The sequence below is a fragment of the Chamaea fasciata genome, unplaced genomic scaffold (genome assembly GCF_029207755.1).
Source record: "Chamaea fasciata isolate MVZ Bird 193981 ecotype frontalis unplaced genomic scaffold, bChaFas1.0.hap1 SCAF_6, whole genome shotgun sequence".
NCBI lineage: Eukaryota > Metazoa > Chordata > Aves > Passeriformes > Sylviidae > Chamaea > Chamaea fasciata.
Window position 1 is genome coordinate 23317211 of NW_027094091.1, and position 14958 is coordinate 23332168.

The 14958-nt window shown below is 40.2% G+C and overlaps 1 protein-coding gene across 5 annotated transcripts in view; it reads right to left on the bottom strand.

Annotated features, from left to right (window-relative positions):
- Positions 1–14958, bottom strand: part of APBB2 (amyloid beta precursor protein binding family B member 2) — a 165942-nt gene that overhangs the window by 140452 nt on the left and 10532 nt on the right. For 2 of the 5 annotated variants that reach the window (XM_066185651.1, XM_066185650.1), the window contains exon 2: positions 8255–8335. The exons of the other annotated variants lie outside the window; for them this stretch is intronic. The gene's annotated coding sequence lies outside the window, so the exon portion shown is untranslated. The remainder of the gene's footprint in view (positions 1–8254; positions 8336–14958) is intronic. 5 annotated transcript variants of the gene reach the window in all.

Here is a 14958-nt window from a genome sequence, read left to right on the forward strand (position 1 = left end):
AGAAAAGGAGGCTCAAAGGGGCTTTTTCACTCTCTACAAGAGAGCCAAGGTTGAAAGGAAGTTGCAGTCAGGCGGGGGTCAGGCTCTTCTCCCATGTAACAAGTGATTTGACAGAAGGCAACAGTCTCAAGTTGTGCAAGGCAGATTTATATTGGATATTAGGAAAAATTTCTTCACTGAAAGGGTTGTCAAGCATTAGAACAAGCTGCCCAGGGAAGTGATGGAACCACTGTCCCTGGAGGCATTTAAAAGACATGTACATGTGGTTCTTAGAAATAGGGGTTGGTGGTGGACTTGACAGTGCTAAGTAAACAGCTGGACTTGATGACTCTGGGGTCTGACTCCAACTTAAATAATTTTATGATTGTGGGTACTATCAGCACACTATATGCAGAAACCAATTAAGAGAGGGAAAATATTTGACCTATATGTACAGAATTATTGACTAATGTTCAAACACAATTTCAAAACACAATTTGATCTCCACAGTTACGCTCGCATGAGGAACATCAAGACAGCATTCACACACTACCTCAAACGAACATACACTCTGTTATCTGGTCCAATCTTCCAACTGTTCCTCAAGTTATGTAATTTTTACAGAAAACATGTCTTTATTCGGCTGCTTGTTTTTTCCTACACTCATGTTTTTCCTCTCTCTATTTATACTTATATACGTATGCACCAAGATCTTAATATGTGAAGTATAGGCAGGCATAAAGGCACTTTTTTTTATAAAAACAAAACCAGAAACCTGAAGCTCTGACCATTTTCATTAGAAATCAAAGTTATCATGATGATTCTTTAAGTGGTAATTTCTTACTGTTACAGTGTTTCCTTGCTTTCACATCCTGGCTAAAATCAGCTGTGGAAAGGACAGAAAAAAGGGTGTTTTTTTTAACACTATAAATTTTAAGCCAGAACAGAAGCCGGAAGTTCTGGAAGTTTCACAGGAAAGCTGGTCAGTTTAGTTTTATTGCTGGAAGCTACCTCAACATTTCTTTTAACATTTGAATAGAGAACAGATATGAATCTCTGAAAATTAAGGTTCGTGTGCAGCCAAATCAAAGCAACACATGAATGGGTGCTGCTATCAAAGTGAACTCTAACCACCATCAAGCTCACCACAAACAGACTCTGGTGTGATGTTTTATTTAATAAAGTGATAGTTTAATAAAGTGATACAGTTCCTCAGGATAGGGACTATACATTTTGAGTTAAAAAAAGACATTGTGGGCCATTCAAAATTAATACTGAACTATCACTTCAATGCTCCTGAAAAGTTTGGACCACTACACAGAAATACTTGGAAAGCTGTATTTCAAATCGCACACTTTTCCAGTCATGTACTTATAGTTAAGTCATAACAACCAATTTTGGATGGGAGGTAATGGAAGTCAGCTGGAAGCCTGGGTTGAGCCCCCTCCTCACACAATTCAGAGCAAACAAGAGAATCTGCCATCTGCCCATTCATTTCACTGCATGTGGAACCCCTTCTCCATAAATTTGAACTACTGTAAGTTTTTACACCATGGAATCAAGCACAGAGTTTTATCATTATTACTTAGCTTTAATTCCAAAAAGTTGCTATTTAAAAGTTAACAGGATGTACATATGTACATAAAATATGGACTAAAAAAAAATAAAGAAAACAGAGTTCTCATGCTTGACTCATTAGAGATGATATGTTTCTTGGCATAAAGCTAAATAAGGAGGGGGAAAAGAACAAGAACAGCTGGACAAGATCCAAGTTTTTAATGCCTCTAAAGCAACTGACATTTACTGGCCAAAGAAAAAAACACTTCAAGTAATTTCAGCCAAAATAATTTTTTTCTTCCTAACTCTTAAATAGCTGTAGTTACCAAGGCAAGGCTACCTTATCCACCCGAATTGCCCTCCATTCTGCACTATGCACAGTAGTATCAATGTGGATGTGTCTTACAAAATTAATTCATCGCAAAAAGAACTCGCACTGGACTGCTCTGTGGATACCACTAGTAACTGCCACAGAAACCTGAACTTCTCCAAAGTAACGTGGCCAACCACAACAGCCACGCTGGTGTCTGAGAGCAGGTCTGTCAGTCGGTAACTCCTGATGTACTTTAAATGAAGAGTGCTTTGCATTGCCCACCCAACCAAGGAGGAAGCAAGGACTGCCACATGCAGCATCCCCGGCAGCATGGGTTTGCCAAGATAACCAGATGATGGGCAGGTGGTGAGATGCACACAAGCCAAGCCCTGGCTGGGAGACCAATTGCAAGGGTCAGTATAAGGGTTCAGTGTGCACAAGAGTGAAGAGTGGCATCCTATCTCTCACATCCTTGTCTTTTGAAGTATCTCACAATGCAATGAACTGGAAGGAAGGCTGCAGCAGAGAGAGATAAAAGGTAGGAACCTCAGAAAATGACAGATTCTGATGCAAAGCAGTATCTGAGAGGACCATGAAGAGTCTGCAGAGAGAAATAAGTGACATGAATGGACAAGAAATAAAACACCAGCGGATCTAAGTATTAACAAATGTGCATTAAATGCGAGCTTTTAAGCTAGCTATAAAACCTCACAGGATTTTTAACTAAACCATTAATTATGACATCTAGAAAGGGACTTGAAACAGCTCAGCAAACAGTTCAAGATACAGCCAATACTTCAAATTCCATAGCTTTGTGTAAACAGAACTGAGATGAAGAGTAATGTTAGCCTAATTAATGTCTTCTAGAGGACAGTAGTGCAGATTCCTTTATTATAACATGCTGTGCTAGTCACTTCAAAAGGTGCTGCTAAGTCAGACAAGGTTACCTCTTTGATAAAAATGTAACAAGTCTGGCTCCGTGAGTGGAAAAACCCTCAAAACACACCGTCTTCCTGAATGATCCAAATCTGCTGAAATACACCCAAGTATGATAAGAAAGAAAACCATTTGGAAAAGGAAGCCTGGCAGTTTCTGCTTTCACATGCAAAAGAGCGTGAGTGTATATAAATACAAAAACTAATTCTGCAAGGAAGTTATGGAAGTCAAGTATGGAACATTTTATGTGGGTATCAGGATCAGGAGAATTGTTCCATCTACTCCAGGTTTATTACTAAGATTACCAACAGTCTTAAAAGCACAGGTCTGCCTCTAACCCCTACAGACCATGATAAAACAACAGTTGGAGAGATACCCATAAAACCCAGAGATGTTTCTACTTTTTCCTCTGGAAACATACAGCAGTGACACCTCATGGACAAGGTACTGAAAATAGAGGAACACAGGGTCTGGTCCACCCTGACAACTCCCCCTCCCGAGTCTCAAACAGCACCACTCTATCTGTCTGGCGCAGACAGAGCTCATTCCACAGCGAGTCTGGCTCTGGTACCAGACAAAAGGAGCCCTACACAGGAGCAGCACTACCTGCTGAAACTGGAACAAATTTTGAAGTGAGAATGGGTAGATTTAGACTGGATTTAAGCAAAATATTTTTATGATGATAGTGATGAGGCACTGGAACAGATTGCTCAGAGAAGCTGTAGATACTCCATCCCTGTAAATAAATGTTCAAGGTTTGATTGGATGGGGCAGCCCACAGCAGTGGGGTTTTTGGACCAGATGATCTTTAGAGATCCCTTCCAATCCAATCCAAAACATCCAATGACTCCATGATTCTACCTGCCCTATAATGTCCTCTCTGCCTTTCCTAGCTACCACCCATACAAAGCTAACCTGTTTGGGAAAACAAGGGAGCACCAACCAAACAGTGCCAAGAGACAAAAAGATACAAGACACACAAAGAGAGCTATGCAGAAAACCATAAGGCCCTGCACACTGATTCTCATGCAAGTAGGAAGGGCAGTTCCACATGAACAGTATACAAGGGCAACTCAGAGAAATGCTTCACTTCTGCAGAGCTGTCTACTCTTCTCAAGGAGAAATAGCTCTCCTTTGAATGCTTTCTGATCTTAGACCTACCTCTTCCGCAGTTCTAGAATATTGACTAAAATGACACCTTGGTGCATTTTCCATCTGGAGATTTGTCAGACATCTACCCCAGTCACAGAGCTCCCCTACTTCTCTTGTTGTTTCACACATAATACACACACCAGAACCCCCTGCATAAATTGTGCAAAGTTTGAATTGTTTCAGAAATTGCATACTCAGCATCTGGGAACGTACACATTTCTTAATGATCTTCTCTGTAATGCCTGTGCTGCTGAAGACTTTTCAACCCATTCACCTCAGGAAGCACATATTTAGCATGAGCAAAGATCTATTTTGATGGAGAAAAAATGTCCTAGCTTGAAGCTTAGATAAATCAGTATCCCTAAGATTAAATTGTCTTGCTGCCCTCAAAACAAGCCCAGATGAACTTCTTTCCAGATAAAAAACAAGTTTTATGCATTTTTCTGCCACTCTGTAAGCCAAAAACTGTGATTACATTTTTTTGGTGTTCAGAGTTAATTAAGTGGTCCTTGGAGACCATCAAAATTTGTTACATCATCTTCCTTTCTATTCTAGGAAGACAACCTGCAGTGGTGTCCAAGTCATTGCTTTTCTAGGATGTTAGGTCCTCCAGAGGGTGACCTACCTCATCCAAATCCTATCTTCTCCTCAGGGTCTCCTTTTAGAAGTCCCTTTGTCCCAAGACATGGTCCCAGGAAAAGTAACCCTTTTAGTCTGCACAAGACCACTCACTTTCTCTCCCTACTGAAGGCCCAGACGTCATCTCTACTCAAACAGAAGATGAGGGCCAGATTCTCTCACTCTCCCGATATCAGTATCATGAGATTAAGTCCTCATACATGAGGAAAGCCTCTCCATATTGGGGCAAAAGCTCAACAGTTACAGCCCAACTATCCACCAAACTGTGTTTTGATAAACCCCAGTGAGGGATGGAATATTCAGTAATGAAGCTACAGGAGTGCCATGCCAAGGATGGAGCTGCATACACACGTAATCACTGTGAAATACTAACAGACATGTATCTTGTCATTTCCTTCCTTTTTTCCTATGTGTTCCCAAAAACGAGTGAAATATCAACACTTAAAAAGTCTGCCTCGTTGGAAGATATGACTGCCATCACTGAAGGAGATGCAACTGAAAGTCCTCTGCCATTTAAACTCATCAACTCCAGTCATTAAAAGCACATTTCACTGCCTGCTGCTCTGCTCTACAGCCACCTTTGGGCTCTGGTAGATTTTACTCTCTGGGGGACCAATCACTTTACTTCAGGTAACAGCTTGTAGTAAATGGTGGCTTGTTTAGATCTATGAGCTTCACCTTCATATTGACGGTGACCACGTCAAATCAAAGCAAAATAAAGACTTGAAAGGAGCAGTGCATTCATTTATCAAGAGACCAGTTCCCAACAGCTATCTGTACTCAAACACACAGTGGAGTTGCTCATCACTTAAGTCTATGATTAATGGTGTCCTGATGAAAATAGGAATTCAATTTCAATTCTTCCAGAATAGCCAGAGGCCTTTTGGTATTTTCAGGATGTCATTTTGGTGTCTGGAGCTTTACACAGTCTGAAACAAAGAACAAGCACTTGCAAAAGAAAGATAAGGAAGTGTCATGTACAGTCTGAGCACAAAAATCTATGTTTCAGCTGTAATGAAAGGGTGTTTCTGCAAAAAGCAAAGTGATGCAAACACAAGCAAAAAACCAATGGGAAAATACAAGTGACTTCTGTGGCAAATTGTACATCACTGCATGCAACATTTCACTGTGGGTAGCATACTAGAAGGAGGGAAGGCAAAAGAAAAAAAAAGTGGGGAAAAATGGGAGGGAAAAGCACTCTAAAATGAGAACATTTAGACTTTCCTGAAATCCCAGCACTGCAAGGACTCAAGGTGCTCAAGAAGCCCCGGCCAAACATACTTCACTGAGGAGCTTTGTTAGTCCTCTCCAGAAACAATGTGGAACTTTGGTCTTTCCATTACTGGAGTGAAAGTCCCCCTACACAGCAACCCCTCCGCAGTTAAAGTAGAGCAAACTGGAATCACTAACTCTCTTGCATAAAGATGTCAGAGCCAAACATTTCAGAGGAATGCCCCAGCCATGAGGCAGCCCTCTTCTGCAGATGCTAAGAGCCAGTGCTTCCATTCAGACAAGAAGCCATATGCTAACCCAGTAAGTTAAAACCAGATTACTTTTCTCTACTGTTCCTTCCAACACACTTTGTTCAATGGAAAGAAAATTAAAACCTAGAGAAGTTGTCGTATTCATTAATCTCTGCAGACTCACTGCAATCATAATTGGGCAGCCTAACTGCTTGGAAGATTATGCCAGTGATTCAATTGCACTGCAATACAAATAAAGATATCTGCATAAAGTGGGCTGCAAAGGACTAAATATAAAGACCTAATGAAGTTATACATTTGTGCATCATTGCCCTTTCTAATAGAGTCTGGAAAATTGAAGGCAACATACTATTATATATCATGTGCTATTGTTCACATAAGTGCCTAAATTACAGAGTTTTGGGAGACACTAGTTATAAGCTTATTAAAAAGTAATTTATTTCATCATAAAACACACAGACCTCTTTAAAGATTGAAATAGGAAACACGAAAGCGACATCTGAAAAGCAAGTCTCAATTAAAAATTATTTCTGCTGCCATAACAACAGTTTTTCCCTCCAGATTTTGTGTTCCCCTCTCACACTGAGCACAGCAAGAGGAGAATTTCTGAACACTAATTCATGCTCTTTGCATTTATCTTCCTCCAAAAAAAAAAGTGTGCTGAGTACAAACTGTGACAGGAGTTTACAACTTTTCAGAACACTGTATAAAATTGTTCATGCCACTTATGTACAAAGTTAGAGGACCTGAATAAATCAGGCTTAGACTAAATGTTTAGACTAGAGGCTCTTGTGGACAAGGGGCAGGCAAACATCTGCACCAGATAGAGCAGAGATACAGAAACCATTACTTTAGAAGCAGAGGACACCCTCAAGTGTGCAAAGGATGTTTAGATGTAGAGATACAACCAAGTTAGCCTTTGCAGCACTTTGTGATGGAAGCCTTGGCTTACCTTGCACACACAGGGATGAAGATGCTGAGTAGCTGTCAATTGTACATCCCTTAATGAAGCCCTGGTGATATTTCACACCCAGCTATCTCCTTTTGGTTTTCTTCCTTGTTCTTTTCACCTTGTGCCTAATTGATTACAAGCTTGGCTACCACTGGAATTTGTTCAGCTTCACCATACACTGGCCAGGGAACTCCACAGAGGGGTGCAGTGGTGCCAGTGGCCGCAGGGAGCAGCCAGCCCCCAGCATCCCACCAGCCGCTCCTTCAGCAGGGGGATGGGGACAAGGAGTGATGCCCGGGCACAAAGGGGACTCCAGGTCAGCTGACCTCTGGCACTCTGGAATCAGTTGCTCCCCTATACAGTTTTTCCCACCCTGTGAACACTAACTCCCAAACCCCAAATTCAGGGTTTGGTGAGTCTAGCTTTTCAGAAGTCACGTAGTATCACAAATTACTTTTTAAGCGCTCCCTCCCTTCTCCCTCAAAGGATTTCACACAGCTTCAGGGAGACAGACAAAAGCTTCCTCTCAGAATTTAAATATAAATTTATATTCAAAACAGGCTTAATTCCCAAACTGCAGTTTGTTTTATGTGAAGGGATTTGTCTTTATCATAGAAACCACAGCTGTTAAAACAGTGTCTGATAGTACTTTTTTCCTATCATCACTCTTTCTTCATTAACCTCAGTGTATATCTTTTATCTTAACTTTCAAAAAGAAGCTCTGAAGTACTAAGCTACACAACTTCTACTCGAGTTAAGAAGGCTATTACCATCCTCACACCAGAGACATATCAACCGCAACAACCCCAACACTGCACAACACTGAAGTCACATAAGCAACATCTTTCCCAAATTGTTCTTTTAATCATTCAACATGTGTGTTCCCAACTAGAAACACCAAGCAGAATGCAACCCTCCTCCACAACCAGCTTCTACAACCAAGGATGCCACGTACTGTTTTTGTAATAGCAAGAGATAGCACCAAGCTAGAGTGCAACTGGCTGCAGTGAGGTGCTTGTTATTCTTCCTTTGACTTCTCCACATACTCTTTTCATCTGTGCTTGGTGATGTGAGCTTGAAGCTCTTGAAAAAGAGCATGAACCTAAAACCACACACTACATTTAGTCTGAATGGGTCTCTGAAGGTTTTCAAGAGATTTCTTTTGGATTCAACAGCAAGCTTTTGAAAGAGCTAACACTGGCACCCTTCTTGTATCCCTGTAGATGGGATGGCTGTACTTACATCTAATCCCCAAAGCTTCACTTTATAACCTCCCCCAGCTTCTCTGCCTCTCTGCCTCAAATCTTCAGAAGTGCAGGGAGTCTGGAAAGAAACGGAACAGAGAAAAACAAAACAAATCAAATTTTTAGCCTTTGTTTCAACCTCTCTTAAACAAATTTTCAAGTTTGTTTAAAATTAAGAGTGCCATTTTCAAGGCACAAAAAATTTTTTTTAAAAAAAGAACTTTTACAATGAAAAAGGAGTTGGAACAGAACGCCTCAATATTAATGGTTTTAAAGAGCTGAACAGGAAGTTCATGAAAGGTATGCTTAGCCATGCACATTTTGTGGCTTTCATTGAAAGGTACTGATGTATCACAGCTTTGGCCAAACTTCTAACTGCACATATTTCAGGGCATTAGGTAACTTCAGAAAGATGTCCTCTTTTTACTCAAAAACACACAAAAACTTAAATTTTTAAGAAAGTCCCCCCATTCTAACTTAAAACCACCACTCAGCAACAGGGAAATCTTCTCCATTAAAATGCTGCCTTTCATTGAGCTTGCCATTGAGCTGGTGGACTTTCCCTACCTTGGTGGCCAAAAAGATCCATGCTGGGAGAAGAGGATGATGAAACACATAAATAACATCAGTCAGGGTCTAAACAGTGACTTTCTATGAAACCTTTCTTGTTTCCATGCTGTGGTAAGGCCAGATTGATAAAAGGTGTTGAATTGCAACTAGAGGCACTCTGGAAAAACAAACCACCGCAGCAACAGGAGTTGAGCCAAAGGCAACTGGATGTGTTTGCAAACCCTGCCAGGAGCATAATGACCATTGTAAAATGTAGATGTCCTGACAAGGCAAAGGAAAAATGCTCCAAGCACACGCAATTCAAAGCCTGTAACAGCTTAGGATGCCAGGCTGCTAATTCCTGCTTTTTATAAATTCTTAAACAATATGTTGACTAGTCTTTCAAGGAGAAATAGCTTGGCACTCACTCCAAGTCTTTTCTTCACTTAACCATCCATAATAAAAGAGTTGACCTGCAAGTAAACCAACAACCAGCCAGAGGAATTTCCCTCCTGCCAATTCCTGGATGTCCCACGATCCCTGTAGATATATCTACCATGCTAGTTGTCTTTTACATGACCGAATACTAGATTGCAGCTGGCACTTTGAACACCAGCGCTAAGAATCCAGGTGGAAAAATTTCCCCAGGGACTACAGAAAGTGAGGCCTAAAGGGCACCTACATCTCAAATCTGACTCAGTAAGAAAAGATAGATGCGTAACCATTTTACTACCAACTAAACAACATTACTCAAGCCACCTCCCTCCACTTTTTCCCCCAAAACACATAAGCACAGTTACCAAGTATTTGAAATATGTAGGAATCCTTACATAAACTAGACATTAGAGCATGTGTTAAATTCCCCAGAACTGCCAATGTAGACAGATCCTTTCGTGATTAAGCACAAAGCGGTTATGCAGGAACTAAAGGCAGGCACCTTTATGGCAGATACACAACATTCATCACTCCTTTGTTCTGATGTCTTACAACACAAATCATTTTATTGATCGTTAAATACTGTGTTTCCATATAATTTTAAGATTGTTCCACAAAAAAGTGTTTTTCTCAATATAATGCTTTCCTCTACCAACACTAAAAACACTACTTGAATTTTGCAGTCTAATATGACCACGGAGGCTTAATAGAGAATGAGGTGAATTTAACAGCAACCTTTAATTATTTGCTTGGGCCAGGGTGGGGAAGCTGATTAGAACTAATCAGCCACACTGAACTTTCCTATCTGTCTCAACCTGGGGGAAAGTTTTACAGCAGAAAAGTGTTTGTTAATCCGTCTCTCTATTTCTGGTCACACAGGGACATGAGCAATGCTACTACAGGTTACCCACTGGGGAGGGAGGTGTTCTGCCCTAATTGCAGTTAAAAGGTACGTCTGTACAGAGAAACCTCAAATAACACTGCAAGTTTACATCTGCCTTGGCACGGAGCAAAACACAAAAAGGGAAACAGGGAGAGATGGTTATGGTCCAACCCACCACAGCAGACTGAAATATCAAACAGCACATATGCTTACAGCTCCTCTGCTCTGTGCCACAGCTTCCCTGACCCTACTCACTTTGCATCATGTACAAAAGCCATTAGTAATTGTCTGTTGCTGTGCTCCTGCCTTCCACACAAAGCCATGCTTTTTTTGAATACCGCTCTCTATCAAACCCACTACAGCCAGTCAAGCATTGCCAAACACTTTTGAGTGTAAACACAGCTATCCTACTTCACAACATACTGCAGATTGTTTTAGAAGAGGAGGAAAGAACAAAAGCAAAGTCAATAAATCTTTCGCTTAGGGCAATTTTACCTTGTGTTTTACAGCTGCTCCATAGCAAAAATTATGCTTTATAGAAAGAATTAAGAGAATATTTTTCAATTAAAGCAAATCTTGGATGTTAAAATTTCACCAATCTGATTCAAACTCCAGTCCCTCCTCATCAGATAAGTAGTTTCTCATGGATTTTGGATATATATCAATTTTTTAAAAGCACCAGCTGAACCACTAGGACTAAAAACATTTCTCTGAAAAACAATCGTGAAACTACAAGGTGCCACTGTCTGTCAGGAAAGAACATCAAAAATACGCTCCAGCTTGGCTGATGCTCGGACACTGTCAGCCGAAAGCCAAAGCATCAGAGCCAGATACTTCAAGGAAGAGCAAAGCTGTCTCTGCACTCTTCAGTGTGCAAATGACCCAGTGTCAAGACCCAATGTTCAGCTTGGGGAGGGAGAGCCAATTTTGTATGAACAAAGTGACGTGGCTTTGAAACATGATTCAGGGCCCACTTATATCAGAGGCAAGTACTTCAGCACGTCTATTCTACTAGCACCAGTAGGCTAAAATCAAAGTACTGAAGACATTAGCCTAAAATGCAAAAGCAAAGCCAAAGGAAGCACATATTGCTAAGAGAAATGAACAAATATTATCCTGGCAGGTAAAAATGTTTTCCCAGAACATCAAAATCCCCGTCGTAACTTAATAGAAGTGTCCCAAAATATTCAGATCCAAAGGTTTTTTAAGAATTTTGGAAACAACAGAATTAAGAATGCACAATGCCATATTTAACTCCTGACCATGAGTGACTCAAAGTTAACACTTCTCCATTTATCTTACTCATGCTAATTCAGTGGGTTACTTAGAATTAGCATAGCACCCATCAGTAACAAGGGTAGCAAACGCTTTCCTTTAGACAGGAAAAACTTATTTCTATACTGTTCTTCGAGTCTAACACAAGATAGATTTTACCACATGTATTAAAAGTTCACCACTGATTGTCGACATAAAATCTTGAATTGCTGCCATAAAGTTTTTAAATACAGTAGAGTATTTAGAGAAGCCAACCCTCATTCTTGCTCAAACATCTTCTCTGTTGACTTTACAGAGGCACCTAGATTTGCCACGCAGATCTGCAAGGAACAAGAAGAGACACTACTTGGATCTTTGCTCCCTCTCTTCATGGGTTGGAGATGGCTCATAGTGGTCATGAGCAGCTCATAGGACTGCCCATCCTTCCCCAGCACGATGTTCAAAGATACAAATCACTTACACACCATAATGCTACAATGACATTTGAAAACATCAGGGAAAGGAGATGTCCTTTGGTATTTTGAAGACAGACAACTCTAATAAACAAACTAAGCCCCAAACCTGGGGGGTTTCAGGTCACACACAACATGATTATGAACTTTATAAATTCAGATAGTATGATAATAGTATTTAATAAATACTATAGCAAGAAACACCAGAACTCTGCTGAAGCTTTTGGAATTCACCTCTGAGCAGCCAAATAGGAAGTTGTGACCACAGTTAGGGAAACCATATAGCCACAAGCAGTTCAAAGCCCAGGAACTTTAGAGCACTTCTCCCTTTTCCCAGGCTGAGCAAGCCAGTCCAATCATTCTTGGTGCCACTTCCAAAGACAATTAGCAAAATCTTGTTACAATTAGCTTTTCCAGAGCTATGAGCACAAAGAGTACTGTACAACTTCAGAAAGAAGAGGTGAGCTCAAAAACATGCAAACGGAGGCAGAGCTAACAAGGAGGTGGGGAACGACCAGATAAAGCAAGGGACAAGAAATCCCAAAGCGTGTCTCCCCAGAATGCAGGGTACTGTGTGGGGTAAAGCCAGTGTTTATGTTCAGAACAAGGAGCCTTCTTACACCAAGTTGGATTTCAAATTATCTCACTTCTCATTATCAAAATGATTTATTTCTTCCTAGACAAGAACTCTACAGTGTACTGTATAATGGCTCTACTTTTTCTGTATAAGGGTTAGATACATCTACAACATCTCATTTAATACCAGCAAGATTAATGCACCTTTTGAGCACTCCTAACTTCTGGATGACAAATTTTTTTTGGCAACATCCCACCCCTAGTCTCTCCCAAGCTAGGCATCTCATTTGCTCTTCTACTGTTTCCTTTAGTACAACCCTTAACTGCTTTGTAACTCTAACGACTGCCATAACAAATGTTTTATTAAAGACCAGATGAAATAAAAATATTTATCCTGACTCACATCTTAAGGTAGGAAAATGAAAATAAAGGGTCATTTACTCTGACACAGTCCACCAATAGATTAATTTATGCCACATTTTGTCCCATTTTCCATCCATGGCTTTAACTATTCTTTCCTTTAATATCTGCTTTAAAACTTAACAGTCTGACTGTTTCCTCTGTAAACACACACTGTGCTTCAAACACACCAGGGCTGTTACCACTTTGGAAAATAAATAACTTTTACATGTTTATATTCTATTAGAACCAAATCAAGAAACATGCAAAGAATGAAAATATAATACTTCATTGCTCAGAGTAGAGGTTAAAAAAAAAACCCCACCCAAAAACCATTAAGTTCTCTTTCAGAGAGTCTACAAGAAAGAGGATATAGTGACAGGAAAAAGGAAATGGCTTCAAACCAAAAGAGAGTAGGTTTAGAGTAGATATTAGGAAGAAATTCTCTACTGTGAGGGTGGTGAGGAACTGGAACAGATTGCCCAGAGAAGCTGTGAATTCCCCATCCCTGGGGAGGTGTTCAAGGCCAGGTTGGATGGGGCTTTGAGCAACCTGCTCTAGTGAAAGGTATCCCTGCCCATGGTGGGGGTGTTGGAACAAGAGTTTTAAGGTTCCTTCCATTCTATGGAAGAACCCAAGCCATTCTGTGACTCTATATGGAGAAAAAAAAAATATGGTTAGTCACCCAAGAAAAAACAGCTTTTCCTACAGTGTCTGTTTCACTTACTTACTCAGAAGCAGCAGACTGCTGAGAAGATATTCAAAGTTTGTGTTTTCCCTCCCAATATGAAAAGTCACCTCAAAGAAATCCATACTTTCCACAACAAAAGATACCTATTAAATTCTGTTCTTTACAAAATACCTAGTATAGAGCAACAGCATCGCTATATCTGTAACCCTAACACTGGGAATTAGTCAAGCAACTAATTGAAGACAAGCACAATTTTGTCACAGGCCTTGAGAGGTGTTAAGTCTCTCCATGCTGGAGTGGTTTCAATGCTGGGGAAGAGACACGTGAGACCTTTCAGCTCAGTTAGCGGCTTGCAGTGCTCATCCTCAGAAATCCCACACTGCTGTACTGAGATAACAAGTATATGTTTGTACAAAGGGGTCACTGACATGAAATTAAGACACCAAATTTTGATACCTGAGAGTGTGAGAATTAATTCACTGGAGTAAAGCTCTACTGCTTACATATTCTAAGTTTAGTTGGAGCAGCAATTTATGCTCTGTATGCTGAAAGGTTACATACACGTGACAGTCTCAATAACAGTCACTGAAAAATTCACAGAAAAAAATCCCAGTACTATTTCACTGTGCCTGCCTGGATGCACAGGTAGCGTGTAACCTTTCTTTTATAGAACTAAAAAGTGTGGCACATGTGTCATTAAAGCATCAGAGTTCCTTAATAATGATAATAATATGATCCCACATCTGATGGTTGGCTGCAGCTTAATGAAACAGAAGAGCAATTAATGATTTACACAAAACCAGGGTGGAAGCTAAAAGCAACATTTGTTTCCCCTAGACAAAGACAGAAGGACCTGAGTGATAATGATTACCTGTGAATATTCAGGAAAACAGATCATCTGTGATAAAAGCAATCTCAAAATGTCTGGTATACTATCATCACTTCTAGCTCCTATTCTTATCCTCAGGAAAAAAAAAGAATTAACTAGTTTCTTTTATATTACCAATGGCCCTTCTCAGAAAATTACTATGCTAATTACTCCTTCTTTTAAAAAATACTTTTTTGTTTTTAAATACCTTCTTCTGCCCTTATAATAAGGGCCAGCAGTCAATTGCCATCTCACAGGAGGAAAGTCCAAAACATGCCACTTGCCTGAGTGGTAGCATCAACAGACCTCCTTCCAGCAGACGCAAAAAAAATCACTGCTGACATGCAACTTGCATACAAAGTTTTCAGTTCAAAAATACAGTTTAAGAAACTCATCTATCACAACCAGTATTTGGGGGGAAACCCCATCAGTGTGGCAGGACCTAAACATAGCATCTACCTAACAATTTCATTTAGAAGGCAGGAAAACCATCACAAGATTTGCTGTTCTCCCTCCTCGCCTTCCACTGCGATCCATTACTGAAGACAAAACTTCTCATTTCTAATATACATTA